This window comes from Phyllostomus discolor, chromosome 5, assembly GCF_004126475.2.
Source record: "Phyllostomus discolor isolate MPI-MPIP mPhyDis1 chromosome 5, mPhyDis1.pri.v3, whole genome shotgun sequence".
NCBI classification, from domain to species: Eukaryota; Metazoa; Chordata; class Mammalia; order Chiroptera; family Phyllostomidae; genus Phyllostomus; species Phyllostomus discolor.
The window spans coordinates 22,771,578-22,794,252 of NC_040907.2; the positions used below are offsets into that span (position 1 = coordinate 22,771,578).

A 22,675-nucleotide genomic window follows, 5' to 3' on the forward strand; every position below is an offset into this window, starting at 1 on the left:
TGATGGGGAGGGGAGAAAGGAGAGGGAAGGAGGCAGAAGCAGGGGACCGAAGGGTGGGGGTGTTGGGATGGGGGTGAGGGAATCCTTTTTAATTTCATTCTCTTCCCATGCCTACATCAGCCCTGCAGGCTCAGCTCTTTAATATTTACACACAGGAAGAGGAGAGGATGAGAAAGAATAAAGTGAGGGGGGGCAGAGGATACCTGAGTTCAAAGGGCATAAAGGCTGGGGCCTTTGGGATCTGGGAGCTTGGGGACCCCACACCATCCCCAGCACACTCCCATTATGAGCTCTTGACTGGAAGGAAGGAAGAAGGAACCCTGGGACTATTCTGTCCCTTTGTTAACAAGACACTTTGAAGCTGCATCAGAAAAAGATCAGATCCCAACCCACATACCTGGACACCCCCACAAACCCAGATTTCTTGAGTGCCTTATGTGCAGATGGTAGAGGCAATGTTCATACACAAGCATGTTCTGATGCTTGAAAGCACGTGTGCATGTGGGCTGCTGTGTAAAAGCACATGCAGGTGTCATCTATCATGTACGGGTTTAATCAAGCATGTTCTGAGTGTATTGACATGGAACAGCCCAGACAATCATACGCAAATTATGTAATCAAATGTGTAAACCAGCCCCCAAGTGATTTTCCTTAGATCTGCAGCTATGACCCCAAGGGTAAGGCCACCCATCTCCCCAGACTCCCTTATTCAAAAGCCCCTCCAGCACAGCCTCACTTTTTCTTTCTGTGACATGGGGAGAAGGGCTGGTGGGAAGGCATGCAGCATTTGAGCCCAGGGACTTGACAAGTTATTAGCAACAATGAGCTGGCAACCCGTTACCATAACGATGGTGCCACTGCCTCACCCCAGCTCAAACCCAGACTCCCCAGACAGCAGGAGGCCCGCTGAGCCAGCAGCCTTCAGACTGGAAGGAGGGTGAGTAAAGAGGGAATCAAGACAAATGCTTGTGTAGTGGAGGGTACACAGCTGTTCTTCCAACCCCCACTGAAAAACAAAGCTTTGAACCCACCAGGTGGGAATGAAGTCAGACTCTGGAAAGGTTTCCTGATCATGGAGATGGAAAGAAGCTAGAAGGGGTCTGCACAAGTTCCTCTAAAGCTTCTGCTGTCACTTGCTCCCTTTGTCCCCTCACTCCAAGAACCTCTCCTAACTGATCTTAGTAGATTAAGAGAAAACCAACCGAACAAGAGGCCCCTCTCTAAATTTCAGTCTTCCCATCTGTAAAGTGGGAATGATTATCATTATCACTCATTCTAGACTCCTGGAAGGTTTAATTAGAAAGGGTTTAAAGGTAACTATAGACCTTTCCAAAATAAGACAAGCCCCAGAAGTTTCTTTACCCAACAAGAACCCATAAAGTAAGGAATTGTCAGCCCAACTAGAGGCAAAATGTATCAGAAACTGGTGGGATGAAAGAAAATGGAACTCAGCCAGCTCAAGCCCCAACATCAGCTGGAGAGCTGAAAGCAGCAGAAAGCAGACGCTGTCACGGAAGAAAGTCTGGGAGTCTTGCTTGCAGCAGCTCCAGCCCCTCGCCAGCAGGAATCAAGACAAGCCCATGGCCTACATTGGTGGTGGACATGGCTAGGACTCCCTACCTCCAGAAACATCTGTAGCTCCCTCCCTTTGGAAAGGGGTCCCAACTTGACGGATCTATAGTCTTGTGTTTATTGAGTCTTTAACTTTTCTCCCCAAATCTCTGCTCACTTCTGATGGGCATAGGGAGGGGGGACGGGTTTCCAGGAATAGAAAGCAACATGGCGGTTTGTAAAGTTCCTGGGCTGGGACTAACCAGGAACCCACAAACTTGCTCTGTGACCTTGGGCAAGTCCCCACCCTTCTCTGGGCTTCAGTGTCTTCGCTTTATAATTAAGAGGTTGGACCAAGTTAATTCTAAGGTTCCTCCCCTAACAATCATTTTACAACCACATACAAGCTCACTTCTTGGACATGAGCCCCCTGGCATAAAATGCAGTGGGCACTGCCTGTCAGATCAGTGGGGCCATAGGTGCCAGGCTTGTGGGGAGGGTATCTGAGGATGTTCATCCTATGTTCATGTTCCTTTTAGAAACACCTGCCACCCTAGCCCTCCCAGCTCCCTTTTTAGACCCTGATTCACTGCCAACTCACGAAGCCTCTCTCTCCCCTCCCTCCTCTCTTCTCCCCCTCTCTTCCTTTTAGGCCTCGGTAGCTGGGTGCAGAAGTAGCCCCAGCACTCAGGGAATGCTGGGCAGAGGTGGAGGGCAATGCCCCCAGGGTGGGAGAGAGCACAGCAGGGAGTACCAACCTCTAACCATGGCCCAAAACAGCTCCTTGAGTCACCAAAAGACCTCAGCTGGACCTCTTCTGTACTACTGACTAGCAGTGTGGGATTATGGCAAATGCAATTCAACTCTGAGCCTCTACATCCTCATCTATACATTGGCATTATAATAGGCTGAACCACATGAAATTGCTGTTTTTGTAGGTAAAAAAAAAAAAAACAGAAACAGTTGAATATTGGCAATTTCATATGGCTTAACCTGGCCTGCCTGCTTCCCAGAGCTGTTGGGAAATAAGAAGAAAGAGTTGAAAGGGGGGCATTTTTCAAAAGCCTTGGACTGCTAAAAAGGCAGTGTTATTATTATTATTATTATTTCAAAAAGCTTCAGTACAGACCCGCCTAAAGCCAGTAGGCTGAACCAATGACCCAGAACTTGGAAATTTAGGGCTTGAAAGTCTGGGGGACATCCACCTGCTCTGGTGACTAAGAACAGGGCAGAAGCTTCCACCTGGTCTCCTCAGTTCCTGGTTCTGAAGGTCCTCGGTGAAACATTACTGAGGTGACACAAGTTCCCAGGCCCCAAGAAGCACACGCTCTATAGCTCACCTGAAGCCTCGCCACCACCAGGGGCCCCAGCATGCAGCAAGGACACCACCAGAGCTTCGCAGAAAGTACCCCCTGAGGTAGGTGAAGGTGGGGACCAAGGTGGGGAGTGCAATGCCGCTCTTGCCTGAGGGGGGAGGGGGGAGGGGGCAGTGGGGAGGGGGAGAGTCCTTGGTGAGAGGGGATGATCTGACCTCTGAAAAGTCTGATCTCCCTGTCCCATGTGCCCCAACCACCACGAATCCCCTGGGGGAGTGGGGAGGGAATGAAGGCCAGATGTGGGTGACTCAGAGTGAACCCTGCTCAGATATATTCTCGTACACCCAACACACACACACACACACACACACACGCACACACACACACACTCATGCAGGCCACAGATACCTGTATCCACTCAGAGACACAGTCACACCGGCACACACATACATACACACATTCACACACTCACACACATGTCCACGATACATACACAGTAACACCCTCCACACTCACATTGCATACACCCACTGGCATGCACACACACTCGCCCACGATGACACACACACTCACTGCATGCACTCACTGGCACACACAAGCACCCACAGCCCCACACGGTGACACACACACTCACCACAGACACATAGTGACACGCACTCACACTCACACACCTGCAGAGGAAACTTCTCTCCGGATCTCCCCAACACCACCACTTCCCCCTACAACCCAGCTGGCTACTTGCTCCCAGACCCAAGCCTCTCGCCCGGCCGGGCCGCGCCGGGTCTGGCCAACCCCGCGGCGCTACCTGGGAGAGCCGGTCCTCGCTCCGCGTGGTCCCTCCGCCCGACCCTCGGGTCAGGCCCGCGGGTCGACAGGCCGTGGCGAGGGCGGGGACAGGGGCAGCGGAGGAGGCCCAGCCCGCGCCCCTCTCTGGGCTGCGAACTGAGGCCGACGGAGCCCGGGGCGTGGGCGGTGCCGGGGCGGCAGCCAGGCCAAGGATGGGGGGCGCTGCAGAGGGCGCGGCGAGCGCGGCCGGTCCCCACCCCTCCCCGCGGCTTACCTGGCCCGGCTCGGGCTCCGGCCGGGTTACATGGTGCCGGCGGCCCGGGCTGGGGGCGCTGCGGCGGTGGGCAGGCGGTCAGGGACGGGGCCCGGCACTGCGGAGCCCCGAGCGAGCGCCGAGCGGCAGCGGGCGCGGGAGCGGGAGGCGGCCAAAGCCACGGAGGCTGGATTTCCCGGGGACCAGGAAGGGGAGGCGGGGGGATCCGCCCGCGCGCCTCCGCCCCCGCCCCGCCCCCACGCAGGGCAGCGGAGCCCGGAGCCCGGAGCCGGGAGAAGGAGGGGTACCGAGCTCCCCGCCCCCGCACCGGACCCAGGAGGGACGAGGTCGCAGCCGGTGGCCGCCGAGGTCTCCGCGGAGTGCACGCCTCGCTCAGCGACAGCACTGGGAGGCCCAGCCGGGGCGCCGCCGGGTTTGTGTCTGCCGGGGGCCCAGGACCAGGTGCACAGTGCCACGGCCATGCACCGTCGACCTAGGCTCAGGGACTGAAGCCCAGTGGCAGGGCTGCCGAGGAGACGGTCGCCCAGTCTCACAGACACGGTCTCGCGCCCCATGGAGGCAGTCACACCCTGAATGTCACGCACAGCCCCCCACGCACATCCCCTAGGAGTCTCTCCCTCAGCGTTTCCCGGTCAGCCGCCCGACTCCAGTTGCTGGCCTCGGTTCAAGGAGCCCCTTCCTCTGCCCCAGCCCCTGCCAGTGTGGGGCGCTGTGCCTGGCCTCCGCGCCGCGGATGGGCGTCCCCCCACCCACAGCCCGCACCGCCGAGGCATCCCGGGTGTGGAGGGAGAACCCGCTATACCTGCCGAGTTTGCTGGGGCCCCCACCTGTGCCCACGGTGTCCACCCACCTCTAGGCCCTGAGCCAGGGGTTGTGTCAAGGCGGGGGCGGGGTGGACGAGGGAAAGGGGACTGTCCGAAGCACAGGCGGAGGCTGCAGAGCCTGGACACAGGCTGCGGGAGCCAGGAGAGGAGGAGGAAAGCTGACTGCAGCAGTCCCTGGCTGGAATCCGTCTTGGCGCCCAGAGCGATGCTGTAATGGGGGGGAGGGGGCCGCACTGGGGAAGCCGCAGGGGGAGGGGCTGAAGATGTGAGGAAGGGTTTGGTTCCGGATTCTGATTTCCCACGGTGGGTGTGAGGGAACACTACCTCATGCACCCAAAGTTGGGGTGGAGAATAGCGTGCGTCCTTGAAGCCCGGTTCCTCTCTCCTTTCCTTCACCTTTTCTGATCTTGAAAGCTTTGGGGTGGTGAAGTGTGGGTTTGGGAGACTGTCTTCCTCTCCAGAAACAGACCTTGAAGTAGTTCTGATTTAACATTCACCCAGCAGTTCCTTTCTCCGTGTACCACTTTGTGGTCACTGGCTCTCCTCCTGGTATTAAAGGGGGAGATCGAGGCACAGAAAGTAGAAGTTGCAGGCCCAAAAGAGTTAAAACTGGGTGCCAAGCCCTCTCTTCTTTCCCCCCCGGGAGATGTTTAAAGATCACACATGCCATAAATGACATAATGGAGTTTGCAGAGCCCTTACCCAAGGAAACCTAGCAGTCTGGTGCGAGTCTGGCAAACTGGTCATCCACCTATCTCGCTGCCTACCAGACCAGTTCAACCAAGACTTTTCGATCATGAGCTAAGGTCACAGATAATTCCCAACCCAGGGATCAGCCAAGAGCAGAAATAGGAGAAAATAAGACAAAAAGTTGGTCCCAGGACCCCACTTGAGAGCTGAAAGAAGCATCTCACTTCCACGAAGCATAAGAACAGCTATCATAAAGGGTGCTAAAGTCACCCCCATGCTTTCTCTGTTCTAAGATGTAAATTTTGTTAACTGAAATTGGGAAGCATCTTAAACTGGAGAGGGACATTTAATATGATTTCCTACTTTTTTCATAAAGCTGTTATCAAAGAGTTGATGTGTTTGAGATCATAGTGTAGTTTTTATTTGTTCATTCAACAGTCATTCACTGATTGTACCTGGCACTCTGCTAGTGTGTTGGGGCATAACCATTCAACAGACAGGTTTACCTCGGAAAGTGTTGTCTCACACCCACCTAGGGATGTATAAGGGAGATGGAGACGCAAAACAATAATCACTATCAGAGCTGGCTTCATGGGAGTGTGTGCTGTGCAGTCACACAGAGCCCACACTTGAAAAGGTCCTCACTCTCAGTTTAACGCTCTGCTGTCACTGTCTTGAAGTTCCTAATAATTTTTTTAGCAAAGATCCCTACTCTCCACAAACTATGATAGCTATATTAGGAATTCTATGACTTAATAGAGATGAGCACAAAATACTTTTAGAGTCTACAGTCAACAACAGCTCTGTCTAGATGAAGAGGGGAAATCAAAGAGGTAAAGAAGCATTAAAGAGACATTTGACTAGAGCCTCAAAGATTGGAGAGAGAATTAAGAGTGGAGAGCCATACATGTGCAGATACAGAAACTCATCAAAATGTCAATCAAGCAGTATAGCAGACTAGGTGCTTGGTTGATCCTCTCACTGAAAACACGATAAATAATTTTTAAATGATAAAATATATTTTAAAATCTTCTTAAATGCATCAATGAGCTGGAAAAAAATTATTCCAGCCAAAATTTAAGTGAAGGCAGAACTAGAGAGGTAAGCAGAGCACTGAAACCAACTGTATGTAGCCTGGGGGCCGTGGTACATTGATTGCAAAAATGGCACCAATTGACTTCTCCTTGAACCCATGTCCTTTATCACATGACTTTGCAACTCCTTTTTTAATAGTCTTTTATTTATTTACTTATTTATTTATTTAAAGGTTTTATTTGTTTTTAGAGAGGGGGGGAGGGAAGGAGAAAGAGAGGGAATGAAACATCAATGTGTGGTTGCCTCTCATGCCCCCCTACTCAGGACCTGGCCCACAACCCAGATATGTGCCCTGATTGGGAAATGAACTGGTGATGCTTTGGTTCGCAGGCCCACGCTCAATACACTGAGGTACACCAGCCCGGGCTGTGCGACTCCTTTTATCAAAAGGTAGACTCTATATCCTCCTCCGCTTGAATCTGAATGAACTGTGACTTGCTTTGGCCAATAGAATATGGAAGAAGTCATGGTGTGCCAGTCCTAAGCCTAAACTGTAAGAGGCTTGTATACTTCCATTCCTTCTCTTGGTCTTCCACTTCCACTGTGGGAACAAGCCTGGAATAGCTTGCTAGAGGATGAGAGACAAGGTGCAAGAGAGTCATGCTATTCCCAAGACCATCTTAGACCATCCTATATCTGACCCCCAAACATGTAATAGAGCCCAGCCAAGAGCAACAGAGATATAGCAGGTCTGTCCAGTAGGTATCCAGCTATGTAATATGAAAAATAGAGACATTTATTAAAGATACAATATATAAGAAACATTGTACATAGGATAATGACACCTCAGTCCCCTTCAAAGTGGGCACCTTGGGACCTCACACAGTTCTCCCAATTGCCATCAGCTGCCCTGTCATATTTTCCTGAATCTCATCAACGATCTGAAATCTCTTCCCTTTCAAAGGAGATTTTAGTTTTGGGAAAAGCCAGAAGTCAGAGGGCACCAAATCTGGGCTGTAGGGGCACTGAGTCACCTGGGTGATTTGATATTTCACCAAAAAACAACACAGGATGTGATACATGAGCAGGCAAGTTGTTGTGATGAAGCTGCCAATCACCAGTTGCCCATAGCTGCAGCCTTCTGAATCATCCAAATAGTGTCCATAGAGGAATGCTCAAGCTTAACACAAAATTTCATGCAGATTTGTCACTCTATTCACTTAGTCATTTTAATGAGACAGCCACACAGTATACATGCTCATTCGATGGTGTCTACTGCCCCCACTGACTGGTACAGTGAAGTCATCATTGTTCACACATGCGCATTCCAGTCCACTCTCCTTGGCTGCCAGGAAGCATCTAAATCACGCAAACCAGTCTCTTATATTAACAATGATTGGACTTTTTCTGGACAGACCTTGTCTACCTGACCATGGCTGACTATAGACACCTAAGTAAGACCAGCTGAATGAGAACCATCCAGCAAATTTGAGGACTCTTGAGCAATAATAAATGCTTATTAACTTAAACTACTGAATTTTTGAATGGTGTGTCGTGTCACAATGTAAGTAAATGATACAAGTATATTTGCTAACAGATGAAATTGAACTTTGGTTTTCATGATCTCTCAGGGCATGTGGAAAAGAAGATAAAGCACTGGGTCTGCACAAGTTGAGAAAATACTCCCTGCAAAAATTGAGAAGCCTAATAGGATCTCTGTACTCTAATGTACAGGTAAACCAAAAAAAAAAAAAAAACAAAACTCATCCATCCCCATACCTAGAAAGTTGCAAGGAAAATTACCTGTTTTGGCCCACCTAAAAAAGTTAGAAACATTCCAAACAAACAACCTAACCCTATGTCTACAAGAACTCGAGGTACAACAATAAAGACAGCCCAGAGCAAGCAGAAGGAAGGAAATAACCAAGATCGGAGCAGAATTAAATGACATAGAGACTAAAAGCACAATTCTAAGGATCAATGAATCCAAGAGCTGGTTCTTTGAAAAGATAAACAAAATCGACAAGCCTTTAAGCAGACTCATCAAGAAAAAAAGAGAGAAGACCCAAATAAACACAATCAGAAATGAAAGAGGAGAGATTACAACAGATACCACAGAAATACAAAGGATTGTAAGAAATTACTACAAAGAACTGTATGCCAAGAAATTTGAAAACCTAGGTGAAATGGACAAATTCTAGAAAAACATAATCTTCCAAACTCAATGAAAAAAGAAGCAGAAGCCTGAACAGACCAATAACAACAAAAGAAATTGAAGCAGTAATCAAAAAACTCCCAACACACAAAAGCCCTGGACCAGATGGTTTCACAGGAGAATTCTACAAAGCATTTAAGGAAGAGCTAACCCCTATCCTCCACAGACTATTCCAAAAAATCCAAAAAAGATGGGAGTCTCCCAAACTCTTTTTATGAGGCCAAAATCATCCTAATTCCAAAACCAAATAAAGACACAACAAAGAAAGAAAACTTCAGGCCAATATCACTGATGAACATTGATGCTAAAATCCTCAACAAAATACTGGCAAACCACATCCAACAATACATTAAAAAGATCATACACCATGACCAAGTGGCATTCATTCCAGGGATGCAAGGATGGTTCAATATTCGCAAATCAGTAAATGTAATACATCACATAAGCAAAAGCAAAGACAAAAACCACATGATCATATCAATTGATGCAGAAAAAGCATTTGATAAGGCACAGGACCCATTCATGATAAAAACACTCAGCAAAGTGGGAATAGAGGGAGCATTCCTCAACATAATAAAGGCCATATATGAGAGACTTACAGCCAACATCATACTCAATGGGCAAAAATTAAAATCTTTTCCACTAAGATCAGGAACAAGACAAGGCTGTCCACTTTCACCACTTCTATTCAATATAGTACTGGAAGTTTTAGCCACAGCAATTAGACAAGAAAAAGAAATAAAAGGCATCCAAATCGGAAAGGAGGAAACAAAACTGTCACTGTTTGCAGATGATATGATAGTATACATAGAAAATCCTATAGACTCCACCAAAAAACTGCTTGACCTAATAAATGAATTTGGCAAAACAGCGGGATACAAAGTCAATATCCAGAAATCAAAGGCATTTCTGTACACCAACAATAAACAGCAGAAGCAGAGATCAAGGAAAAAAATCCCATTTGAAATAGCAAAAAGAAAAATAAAATATCTAGGAATAAACCTAACCAAAGAGGTAAAAGGCCTGTATTTAGAAAACTACATAACACTCAGGAAAGAAATCAAGGAAGACACAAACAAATGGAAACATATACCGTGTTCATGGATTGGAAGAATTAATATCATCAAAATGTCCATACTACCCAAAGCAATTTACACATTCAATGCAATTCCTATTAAAGTACCAATGGCATATTTCACAGACATAGAACAAACACTTCAAAAATTTATATGGAATCACAAACGACCCCAAATACTGCTGCAATTTTGAGAAAGAAGAGTAAAGTAGGAGGGATCACAATACCCGACACTAAACTATACTACAAGACCACTGTAATCAAAACAGCCTGTTACTGGCATAAAAACAGGCACATAGACCAATGGAACAGAACAGAGAGCCCAGAAATAAACCCAAGTCTCTATGGTCAATTAATATTTGACAAAGGAGGCAGCAACATAAAATGGAGTAAAAATAGCCTCTTCAACAAATGGTGTTGGGAGAACTGGACAGCCATATGCAAAAAAATGAAACTTGAGCACCAACTTACACCATATACAAAAATAAATTCAAGGTGGATGAAAGACTTAAATATAAAACGTGACACCATTAAAGTCCTAGAGGAGAACGTAGGCAGGAAAATCTCAGATATTTCACGAAGAAACTTTTTTACTGACTTGTCCCCTAGAGCAAGGGACATAAAGGAAAGAATAAACAAATGGGACCTCATCAAAATTAAAAGCTTCTGCACAGCTAAAGAAAACAGTATCAAAATTAAAAGAGAACCAACTGTATGAGAAAACATATTTGCCAATGATACCTCAGACAAGGGTTTAATCTCCAAAATATGTAAAGAACTTACATGACTCCACTCTAAGAAGACAAGCAACCCAATTAAAAAATGGGCAAAGGACTTGGACAGACACTTCTCCAAGAGGGGAATACAGAGGATCCAGAAACACATAAAAAGATGCTCAATATAGCTAGCTATCAGAGAGATGCAGATTAAAACCACAATGAGATACCACTTCACACCAGTCAGAATGGCCATCATGAACAAAGCAACAAACAACAAGTGTTGGCGAGGTTGTGGAGAAAAGGGGACCCTAGTGCACTGTTGGTGGGACTGCAGACTGGTACAACCACTATGGAAAGCAGTATGGAACTTCCTCAGAAAACTAAAAATGGATCTGCCTTTTGACCCAGCAATTCCACTGCTGGGACTCTATCCTAAGAATACTAAAACACCAATCCAAAAGAACCTATGCATCCCAATGTTCATAGCAGTACAATTTACAATAGCTAGATCCTGGAAGCAACCAAGATGCCCATCAGTAAATGAATGGATCAAAAAACTATGGTACATTTACACAATGGAATTCTATGCAGCAGAAAGAAAGAAGGAGCTCCTACCCTTTGCAACAGCATGGATGGAGCTGGAAAACATTATGTTAAGCAAAACAAGCCAGGCAGTGAAAGACAAATACCATATGATCTCACCTTTAACAGGAACCTAAACAACAAAACAAAGAAACAAGCAAAATATAACCAAAGGCACTGAAATAGAGGACAGGCTGACAGTGCCCATAGGGGAGAGTAGAGGGAATTTCAGGGGACATTGGGAAGGGTTCATGGGAACAAACTTAAAGGACACATGGTCAAAAACTAAGGGGAGGGTGGTAATGGGAGGGAAGTGGGGAGGGTTGGGAGGGGGGCGGGATTGGGAGTAAAAAGGAGAAAACTGTATTTGAACAATGATTAAAATAAATTTTTTTTAAAAAAAGAAAGTTACCTGTTTTAAACCTCGACAATAGCAATGAGTGTAGGGAGGAAGCAACTCCCCCCTGAGAATCCATAACTACAAGGTAGACTTCACACCACAGGCAATCAAATTCACTCTATCTGATATGAAAAAACTCAAATCAAGAATTTAGTATAAAGTGGTCCCAGGCTAATAGTGCCCCACATGCCTGGCAGAAGGAAATGTAAATCTTTGTTAGAACAATTCACTTTCATCTCAGGCCTCAAATAATTTCCACAGATAAAGTTCCAAAGATAATGAACAACACATAGTCAAATATCATCAAGTGCACAAGGAAACATAGCACCAAGGAAAAAAATGGCAAAAACAACAAATAGCAGAAACACACCTGCAAGAATTCAACTGTTAGAATTATGAGGTACTATAATATAACTGTGTGTATATATACACAACACACACACACACACACACACACACACAGTTAGAGAAATAAAATAATCCTTTTGCCTTTGGCTTATTATCCTGGTCTCTGGCCAGGTCCAAGAAAAGAACGTTAGATAGAAGTGGTGAGGATGGATACGTTTGTCTTGTTCATAACTTTAATGCTCTGACATTCCCTCTCTAGGATGATACTTACAAGATTTCTGTAGACCTCTGTTTTGATCAGCTGTAGAGAGTTATATTTTATATCTCACTAACTAGAAGTTTTAATCAAATGTGTGTTGAATTTTATCAATGACTTTTTGTGCATCTTTTGACATGATCATATGATTTTCTCTTTTAATCTGTTTTGATCAATTACATTGAGAGAGTTTCTTGTTAAAATTTTACTTTCCTGAGATAAATCCAACTCACTCAAGGAGATTTATGATTTATTTTACAGATACCATTGGATTTAATCTGCTAATATTTTGTTTTAGATTTTTCATCTATATTGATAAATAAAGCAAGCCTGGTATTTTCCTGGATTTGGCATCTAAGTTATTCTACTTCATAGAATAAGTTGGGTAAGTATTATCATTTTCCTTTCTCTGTAAAAGTTGGTATAAGATTGGAATACTTTGATACTTGTAAGCTTAGTAAACATCTGTAATGCCATCTGGAACTGGTGTTTTCCTTATGGGAAGTTTTTGTTTTGTTTTACCACTGTTTTTGTTTCTTTAACAGGACTATTTTAGGCTTTTGATTTCTTTTTGAGTCAGTTCTAATAAATTATATTTTTCTAAGAATATGTTTACTTTTTCTAAGCTTTCAAAGGTATTGCCATAGAGTTGTTGATAAAATGTTCCTATTATCATTTTCATCTTTGCTTCCTTTGTAATTGTGCCCTTCTTTGCAATATTTATTTGTGCTTTCTTTTTCTTGATCTCACTACCAGAAATTTGCCCATATTTTAATCATTTTAAGAATCAATTTCTTAGCTTTGATGTAATTCCCTATAGTAACTTATCTAATCTCTTGATTTTTGCTCTTATTTTGATTATCTATTTTCTTTTCATTTCTTTGGGTTTACTCATTCTTTAACTTACTGCTTACAATGGAAACTTAGTTTTTTTAATTTTTAACTTTTCTTCTTTTTTAATATAAATTATTCTTGATGGCTATTTTATGTACATCTCACAGAAAGTTACCAAGGGATCCAATGATTTGTGGGAATCCCAGAATACTGGCTGGAATTGTCCCAAATTTGATAATAGACAAGAATGTAAACATCTGAGAAGCTCAACAAACTCCAAATAGGATGAACTCAAGAAGACCCACACTAAGACACATTCTAATCAAACTTTCAAAAACAAAGAAAGAATTTTGAAAGCAGCTAGATATTGTCATATACAAGGAATCATCAATAAGATCATAAGCACATTTCTTATCAGAAACTTTAGAGGCCAAAAGATTGGCCAATATAAATATTTAAAATGTTAGAAGAAAAGAAAAACTCTCAACCAAAAAATCCTATACCATCAGATCTGCCCTGCAAGAAATACTCAAGGGAACCCTACAGGCTGAAATAAAAGGACACTGGACAGTAACTCAAAGCTGTACGGAGAAATAAAGTTATCAAATCAGACAAATACAAGAGCAGTTACAAAAGCTAGTATTATTATAACAATGGCTTGTAGCTGTGTTTTTGTTTTCTGCATGATTTAACAGACTTAACACATTTAAAGAAAAAAAAACAATTCATGTAAAAGCTAGTCTTACTATAATTTTGGTTGTAACTCCAGATATTGTTTTCTACATAATTGAGGATACTGAGGCATTTAAAAGAATTATTAGTTTATGTTTTAGGACACACTGTGGATAAAGATGTAATTTTGTGATATCAATAACAAAAAGGGGTAGGGACAGAGGTTTTCTTATGTTATTGAAGTTAAGCTGGTATAAATTCAAAACAGAGTGCTATAAATTTAGGATTTTAAATTAAATCCCCATGGTAACCACAAAAAATATCTCTAGAATATACACAAAAGGAAATGAGAAAAGAATTTAAATGCTTCACACAAAAAAAAACAACCAAACACAAGAGAAGACAGCAGTGCAAGAGCAAAAGTGGTTATACTGACATCAGAAAAAAATACATTTTATTTTTTATTTTTTAAAGATTATATTTATTTATTTTTAGAGAGATGGGAAGGGAGGGAGAAAGAGAGGAAGGGAAACATCGATGTGTGAGAGAGGCATCAATTGGCTGCCTCTGGCACACCCCCAGCTGAGGATCTGGCCTGCAAAACAGGCACATGCCCTGAGTGGGAATCAACCTGTGAACTTGCGCTTCACAGACTGGCACCCAATCCACTGAGCCACATTGGCCAGTGCGTAATTTCAGACAAAATAAATTTTAGATTGAAAAACATTGCTAGAGATGAGGGGAAAATTATGATAAGTGGAAAACCAGCCATAAGAATCCAAATACTGTATGATTCCGCTTATATGAGGACCTTAGAGCAGTCAAAATCGTAAAAACAAAAAGTAGAATGGTGATAGCCAGTGACTGTGGGGAGGAAAGGAATGGGAGGTAATTTTTAAATGGGTATAGAGTTTTAGTTTTGCAAGAAAAAAAGAGTTCTGGATATGGATGGTAATGATGGTTATACAAGAATAAGAGTGTGTTTAACACCACTGAATTATACATTTAAAATTGAAATTTTATGTAAGGTGTATTTTAACGTAATTTTTAACATGAAGAAAACTACTGACAAATTGAATTTTGTTAGCAGTAAAACTTATGTTCATCAAAAGACACTATTAAGAGAGTAAAAATGAAAATCAACAGTCTGGGGGAAAATATTTGCAATACATGTTTACAGTTAAGAATTCATCTTCAGAATATATGAGGAATCCCTACAAACCAATGTGAAGCAAAAAAAAGCCAAGAAAAAACTTCAGTGATCATTTCTCCAAAGAGGATCTCCTAGTGGCCAAAAAACCTCCATTGAAACCGCACACACCAACAGAATGGCTATATTTTAAAAAGAACAATACCAAGCATTGAGGAAACGTGGAGCAACTAGAATTCTGATACAATGCTGGTGAGAGTGTAATGGCACAACCAGTTTGATAAGCTGTTTGACAGTATCTCCTAAAGCTAAATATATACCTACCCTAATTACCCAACAATTCTACTACTAGATATGTGGAGGGAGCTCTGCCCACAGAGACCCCCCCCCCCCATCTGCCATGGATGAGAGTAAATCTACCAAGACATGATCTGCTTAGGGAGGAAAGGTGGCCGATCTCTCAAAGGAGAAGGGCCAGGAGCCTGTTCCTCAGTGGGCTTTTGCTGGGCTCATTTTGCACAGGAATACAGGTAAAGCTCATCAATCATTATCAGGCAGTAAGGATCAAACAATAGATAACATACAAAGAACTTTGAGGGACTTATTCTGAGTTAGGGTCAGTTAGCTAAAGGGCTATAAACTTTGGAAACAAATTCATTTCATGCTTGGACCCTTATCAGAAATCTGAGGACATTCTTAGCAAAAAGCAGTTTCACAGGATTTTTTATATTCTTTCTTAGGACTAATAGCCCCAGGGGAACCCACCCTTTCCAGCACAGGGATACACTGCCCTCTGTCATTGTTTTAGGCTTAAGTCAGGCAGGGGAGTAAGGCAGCCAAGAGATTAGGAGACTTCTTGCAGACAGAATGAGGACCTCAGGCTATGTCAAAGCCGAGGGGCGAGGGTCCATCATCCCCTTTCTCTATAGCCCCCTGAAGTCCTTCCCTGAGGGCCCCTTCTTGACCATTCCTGTCTTAGGTCATCCCTCCCTTGAGGAATCTTACCCATCATTGGCTAACCAGTCATCCCCTCTGGGCCAAGCAGGGTGAAGTAAAAGGGGACACAGGCGGCACCTCTGCCAGGGAAATAAGCTTTGTCTCCTTAGTGGCTTATAGTCCCAAGGCTCTCACTCAGCCTTAGCCATGGGGGGTTACAGTTTCTGAAATCAGGCATGGCAGTTCCCAACATAGATACACACTCCTCCCAAATGACTGTACACTGCCACCCAAAAACACATGCAAGAATGTTCATAGCAACTAATTCATGATAACCCCAAAATGGAAACAACAAAAATGTTTCATCATTTATAAAATAATTGAATAAATGTTGGAATATTAATACAATGCAATCATGCATCAGTAAAGAAAGAACAAACTGCCCTGGCTGGGTAGCTCAGTGGATTGAGCACAGGCTGGGAACCAAAGTGTTCCAGGTTCGATTCCCAGCAGGGTACATTCATGGTGCAGGCCATAACACCCAGCAACCCGCACATTGAAGTTCTCTCCTCTCTCTCTCTCTCTCTCTCTCTCCTCTCTCCCCCTTCCCTCCCTTCCCTCTTAAAAATCAAATAATAAACCTTTTAAAAAAAAAAAGACCCTAGCAGAAATAAAGGTTACACTAAGTGAAATAAAGAAAATTTAAAAAAAAAATGCAGGATCTGAGGTCCCGCAACAGCCTGACTGAATCAGAATCTGAATTTTAACAAATTTACCAGTTGATGCATATGCATATTAACATTTGAGAAGCACTATTCTGTATAGCATTTTGATCAATAGTTACATGTATACAAGTATATATTTTCATCAATCTGTACATTTAAGATTATACTTCAGATTGTACATATTAATATCTATACACTTAAGATGCACTTCATTATGCCTTTTTAATGCAATACAAAATTAAGATGATCAAATGCAATGATTTTGTTTACTAGTGTACCCCCAAAGGCAACCAGAGGAGTTTTTGGGGGTGGTTAATATAAGTACAAACTCATGGATTCACATATTTTATGTATTTTTAATTTATTGATGTTTTATTCTATTTATGCTATATTTTTCCCATCTTTGACCAAAGGGAACCCATTAATCATCTGCTGGATCTTTTGCAACCCTGGAAATATCAGTAATTTCCTCACTTTCTAATATAAGAAACTGTTTCAAAGGTACGGGCCAAGTGGCCCAATGGATAATGCGTCTGACTACAGAATCAGAAGAAATGTTTCAACTCATTTTGTACATTTTCTGTCCAAATCTGAAAAACAGTCATTTTCCCAAGGATTCCAGGGACCATTTAATTTGAAATGGTAAAAGTTCCAAGCTAGGTACTAAGAGATCTCATTAATTACCTTCAATACTTCTGAAGAAGATAGAGAGTTGTGATTTGCCCTCTCAGATATCAGGAGTTATTAAGGAGGTTATAGATAGCATCAAGACCATGTGATGCTGATTCGGAGGGCAAAGTGATCAGTACACTAGACTCAAAAGCTCAAAAACAGTTACACATGGAACTAGACATATAACACAGGTGGCATGGAAGATAAGTAGAAAAGGAGGGGAAATTATTTATTTATAAAAATTATTAATTGGATGCCTAGTTCACATAATGCACAAAACTCAACTCTAATTAGGTTTAAAACTTAAATGTCTAAGTCAAAACTCTTCATAGAAGTTGTGTTAGGGCTCTTCAGAGAAACAGAACCAACAGGAAATATATGTATGTGTGTAAATATATATCTATATCTATGTATACCACATTTATTTTATGCAACTTTTATTTATTAAATATACATAAATACATATATTTAAATATGTGACTATTGCCCTGGCTGGTGTGGCCCAGTGGATTGAGTGCTGGCCTGAAAACCAAAAGGGTCACTGGCTTGATTCCCAGTCAGGGACACATGCCTGAGTTGTGAGTCAGGTCAGGTCCTGTAGGGGGTGTGGGAGAGGCAACCACACATTGATGACTCTCCTCCTGCTCTTTCCCCCCCTCCCTTCCCCTATGTCTTAAAATAAGTAAATAAAATCTTTTTTAAAACTCTTTTAAAAATATGTGAATATATAGTTTAAATATAAATATAGTAAATTTTTATGATTAACGAATTATATATTTTAATAAATGTAATATAACTGTGAGAATATATAATTATAATAATATAATATACTTTATATAATTATTAATATATGTATGGTTTTACTATAAGGAATTGTCCTCATGTGATTATGGAAGCTGAGAAGTCCAAGGTCTGCCAGTAGGCAAACTGAAGACCCCAAGAGAACCAATGATATATAGTTGTAGTCCAAGTCCAAAGGCTTGAGAACCAGGAGAGCACATGGCATAAGTTCCAGTCAGAGTCCCGAGTCCAAAGGCAGAAGACTCATGTCCCAGCTCAAAGGACTGTTAGGCAAAGAGAGAGCGAATTTTTTCTTACTCAACCTTTTCATTATTTAGGCCTCAACGGATTTGATGATGCCCACTCACATTAGGGGTAATTTGCTTTACTCAAATGTTAATCTGATCCAGAAATACCCTTCACAGACATACCCAGAAGAAATAACACACTTAAAGAGATTGCTCCAACTCATTAGCAAACTGAAACTACAAATCAAGACCAGAATGAGACGTAAATTTAATACTCATTTGATTAGCAAAAATTAAGATATCTGACAATTCCCAATGTTGTAGAGAATGTGTATCAACAAGATCTCATATATTTCTGGCACAGGTATAAATTAGAACAACCACTTTTGATAAGTTTGCAAAGTTGGCATTAGTTTACAAAGTTTGTTATTCGTAGACTCTGAAGGTTAATATTCAAAGTAATAACAACCAATACCACATGGGTACTGACCAATCGGATGCCTGGCCAACCAGACTAGATGCCAGGAGCTCTACTGGTGTGTACTGGCTGACCCTACATACCCTCCAACCCAGCAGTTCACCCCTAGTTGTGTATCCAATGGACACATCTGCTCTTGTTTATCAAGAGACATATTCATACAAGAATATGAATAGGAAGACTGCAGTTGGAGAGAAAAAACTAGAAATAACCAAAATGCCCATTAACGGAAGAATGGATGAATAAATATGGAATAGCCACACAATGGAATATTGTATAGAGCATGCAAAATGTGTCTAAATCTTTATTAACAGGAAGTCAGAGTTCTTAAGTCACAGGAGATTATATATACCATAAAACTCTTTTCAGAAAGTTCAAAAATAACTAAAACTGAACATTATATTTAGGTCACATATATATTTGATAAAACTATAAAAAAAGAGAGGGAATGATACTTACAAATCTGGCAAGGAGAAGCAGAGTGGGAGGGGCACACAGCTCTTCTAGCTCTTGGGTTAGGTGGTGGGATTATAGGTGTTCATTAGATTCTTTTTTTATTTTTTTTAAGATTTTATTTCTTTTTTAGAGAGGGAAAGGGAGGGAGAACGAGAGGGAGAGGAACATCAGTGTGTTGTTGCCTCTCATGTGCCCCCTGCTGGGGACCTGGCCCACAACCCAGGCATGTGCCCTGACTGGGAATCAATCTGGTGACCCTTTGGTTCACAGGCCAGCACTCAATCCACTGAGCCACACCAGCCAGGGAAGATTCTTTTATAAATACATACATACATACATACATACATACATATGTTCATACACAAATAAGAGGTCTAGTCCCCTGATGACAGTGACCATGAAGCAAGGATTATGATTCATCCAGTTCTATCTCAGATTCATTAAAAAATAAAAGACAATTTTGAAGTATGAGCAAAGACTAAGGAATTTTAAAGAATGACCAAGCCAATAAGGAAAGGAACTAAATATAACTTCTAGAAATGAAAAATATAGTAACTATAATTAGAAACTCAGAAAATGGGTTTAAGAATCAAATGGGTGCAGGTACTAATAGCTTCAGTGAACAGAAAGATACAGCCGAAAAAATATATGCAAAAAGCATCACAGAGAGCTAAAGCTCTGAGAGGATAAGAAGCATGAAGGGTGACATGGGATAGCCTAACACACATCTAATCAGAAGCCCCACCAAAAAAGAGAAAATGGGGCAGAGGCAGTATGTGGAGAGATAGTGGCTAATGATTTTCCACTGGTAAAGATATCTTCCTGGTAAAGATGTCAAGCTACAGATAACCAACAAACTTTAAGTGGAAGAAGTAGAAAGAAATTCTCACCTACAACATCATATTAAAACTGCAAAATCAAAGATAAAAAAAAATTTTAAAGGAGCCAGCAGCCAGAGGAAAGGCAGGTTGCCATCAAAGAGCAAGAGATACACTGACAATTGCCTACACAGAGCAACCACAGACACCCAGGGGACAGCGGGGTGGCCTGCTCAGTGTGCTGAGGAAACAAAACGGCCAACCTAGAAATCTATGCCCAGTTACAACAGACTTTTCAAGGGTCATGATGAAATCAAGGCATTTCAGAAAGGAAAAAAATGGAAGGATGGCCATTAGCAGACCATCACTAAATTAAATTATAAAGGAAGTTCTTTGAACAAAACAGGATCTCATATAAGAAGTGATCTTAGGTGGAAGGTCGGGCATGCAAGAAGTAATGAAGAACAAAGAAAATGCTAAGTATGTGGGTACTTACAAACAAATCTTAACTGAATAAAACAATAGTAAGGTCTGCTGGGCTTTTCAAAGATAGAATTAAAACATGACAACAGTAGCATATATCTCTGGAAAGGAAAGGAAAGAACAGAATTAAACTGTCTAAGATCCTTGTATTGGGGAGAGGGGAAGGAGGATAAATGATTAACTTCAAACTTTGGTAAGTTAAGTATATATGTTAAAATTTCTAGAGTAGTCAATAAAGGAATAAAGATAGAGCATAAGACATCCAAATAGCTGTAGACATGTTGAAATAAGAGACACTCAGTGAAAGTGAGAATCCAAGTCCCATTTCAGGATAATTAGACGGTGGGGAGAGGGGCAGGAGATGACATCAATGACAGAGGGTCTGGTGAGCCTGAATGAGGAGGTGGACCCCTGAGCAATGTGGAGTCAGAAAAGAGTTTCAGTTTAAGCATGACATGATCAGATTTGTTTTGAGAAACAGCACTCTGACAACAGGATGGATATAAACTAGATTACACACACACACACGATCTCAGAAAGATCATCAGAAATCTCAAACTTTGCCAGCAGGTGCATACACATGTCATCTATTACCATGCACAACTACATCTTGGTAGTTTAAAACCCAGAATTTTTGCAAGCAAGCAAAATGTGGAGGCTGCAGGCCATGGCCAGCCAAGCCAGGAATCCGCATGCACAGGACCCAACGGCTCGAGGAAGCGCCACTCCACACTGGCAGCTGATTCCCATCACTGCCATGTGCCATTGTTAGTGAAATTGAAATGCTGCTGCTTTGGCTTGATGCTTGAGATTAAAGTTATCTCTTGTGAAATAGAGAGAATGCTTTTTCTATGTTATGCTCAGTTGGAGAGGTCCTGGAGTGAAATTGCTTGAACTGTTGGTTATATCATTCTTTTTCTCATTACCATGGACATCCAGGCAGGGGCTCCATAACCTCAGGCCCTCATGACTCCACAAGTGTCATACTCCTGCTGAGACTCCATCCCTATTGATGTTATCACTACCACCACCCCTAGGAACCAGTGAAGCAGGGCTCAGCCATGCCACTTCTGGTGGAGCTGAAATTCAGCTGTAAACTGAAGGCCACGAAAGTGGGACACTGCATTGCACTCGAGGCAGAAAGTCCATGTCTTCAACTCTTGGAAGTAAGAAAGAGACTCTCCTGAAGAACGTTTAGCGGAAGTGAGACAGCTCCACGGTGTTTTAGAGATCAGTCATTTCCGCCTCTCCCAATTCTCATTAATAACCCATTTCTCCCAGGGTGCACACCTGCCACCAGGGGGCGGGGTTGAAATTTCCTCTACCATCAGCCACTGGTTTGTACCTGGAACCAATGCTCTTCTCCATTACTTAGGATCTATTGCTACAGCTGGTTCATATACTCAAAAACGTGTCCAATTATAGGGGGTTCTTTCTCAATGGCTTCTGGTCTACTTACCTATCACTGGGCTTCTGTTGTAGTCACCCCTGTCCATTGGCTGTATTTGTATATGTCAGGAAAAATCCAGGGCTTCTCTTCAGAGCTTCCTCAAACCTTAAGTAAATCAGTAAATGTAAATGTATCAGTAGATATCAGTGGAGGAGGATTTGCCCAATTTCTCTCAGAAATACTTGAGCCCTAGTTTGTACCCACCATTTATGGCATTTGAAAACAGCTTCTAAAAGGCATTTTTAGTTTCCTGGCTTGTGTGGCTCAGTGGATTGAGTGCCGGCCTGCAAACCAAAGAGTTGCTGGTTCAATTCCCAGTCAGGTCACATGCCTGGGTTGTGGGCCAGGTCCCCAGTGGGGGCCACATGAGAGGCAACCACATATTTATGTTTCTCTCCCTTTCTCCCTCCCTTCCCATCTCTCTAACAATAAATAAATAAAATCTTTTTTAAAAAGGACTAGAAAACAATAGTACCATTGATAGTACTAAATAAATGGAAAGTTTGATATAGAACATTGGCATAATATTCTTAAAAGAATATTATCTTTTGATATTTAACCAATAAAACCACAATATTTCCAGAAAGGAATAAGTATTTTCTGTAGAACTTATTTTGAAACTTGATGATAGAATGGGCCAATGTGTAAGATGGATTTTAAAATAATGATAAAATAAGTAATCACTGTCTGAGATGGAGAGTTTAAAATAAGACTAGTAATTTAATGGGCAATATAGTAACAGAAGAAATTATATATATTGATAAAATTTCAAAAAGTAAATATTACTCCATTCAGGAACAAGAATCATTTTGAATAAAACGCTTTTATTTCCCTATTTTATTGCAGTAAAATACACATAACATAAAATTTACCATCTTAACCACTTTTAAGTGTACACTTCA

General features: G+C 42.3%; 1 protein-coding gene across 2 annotated transcripts in view; it reads right to left on the bottom strand.

Moving 5' to 3' along the window:
• Positions 1-4,852, bottom strand: part of DLGAP3 (DLG associated protein 3) — a 56,220-nt gene extending 51,368 nt beyond the window's left edge. Inside the window, exon 1 of one of the 2 annotated variants that reach the window (XM_028512510.2) lies at positions 3,928-4,052. The gene's annotated coding sequence lies outside the window, so the exon portion shown is untranslated. Of the gene's footprint in view, positions 1-3,927; positions 4,053-4,729 lie in introns of those variants that run through there. The other variant, XM_036025743.1, reaches the window with a different exon arrangement.
• Positions 4,853-22,675: the final 17,823 nt, after the last annotated feature.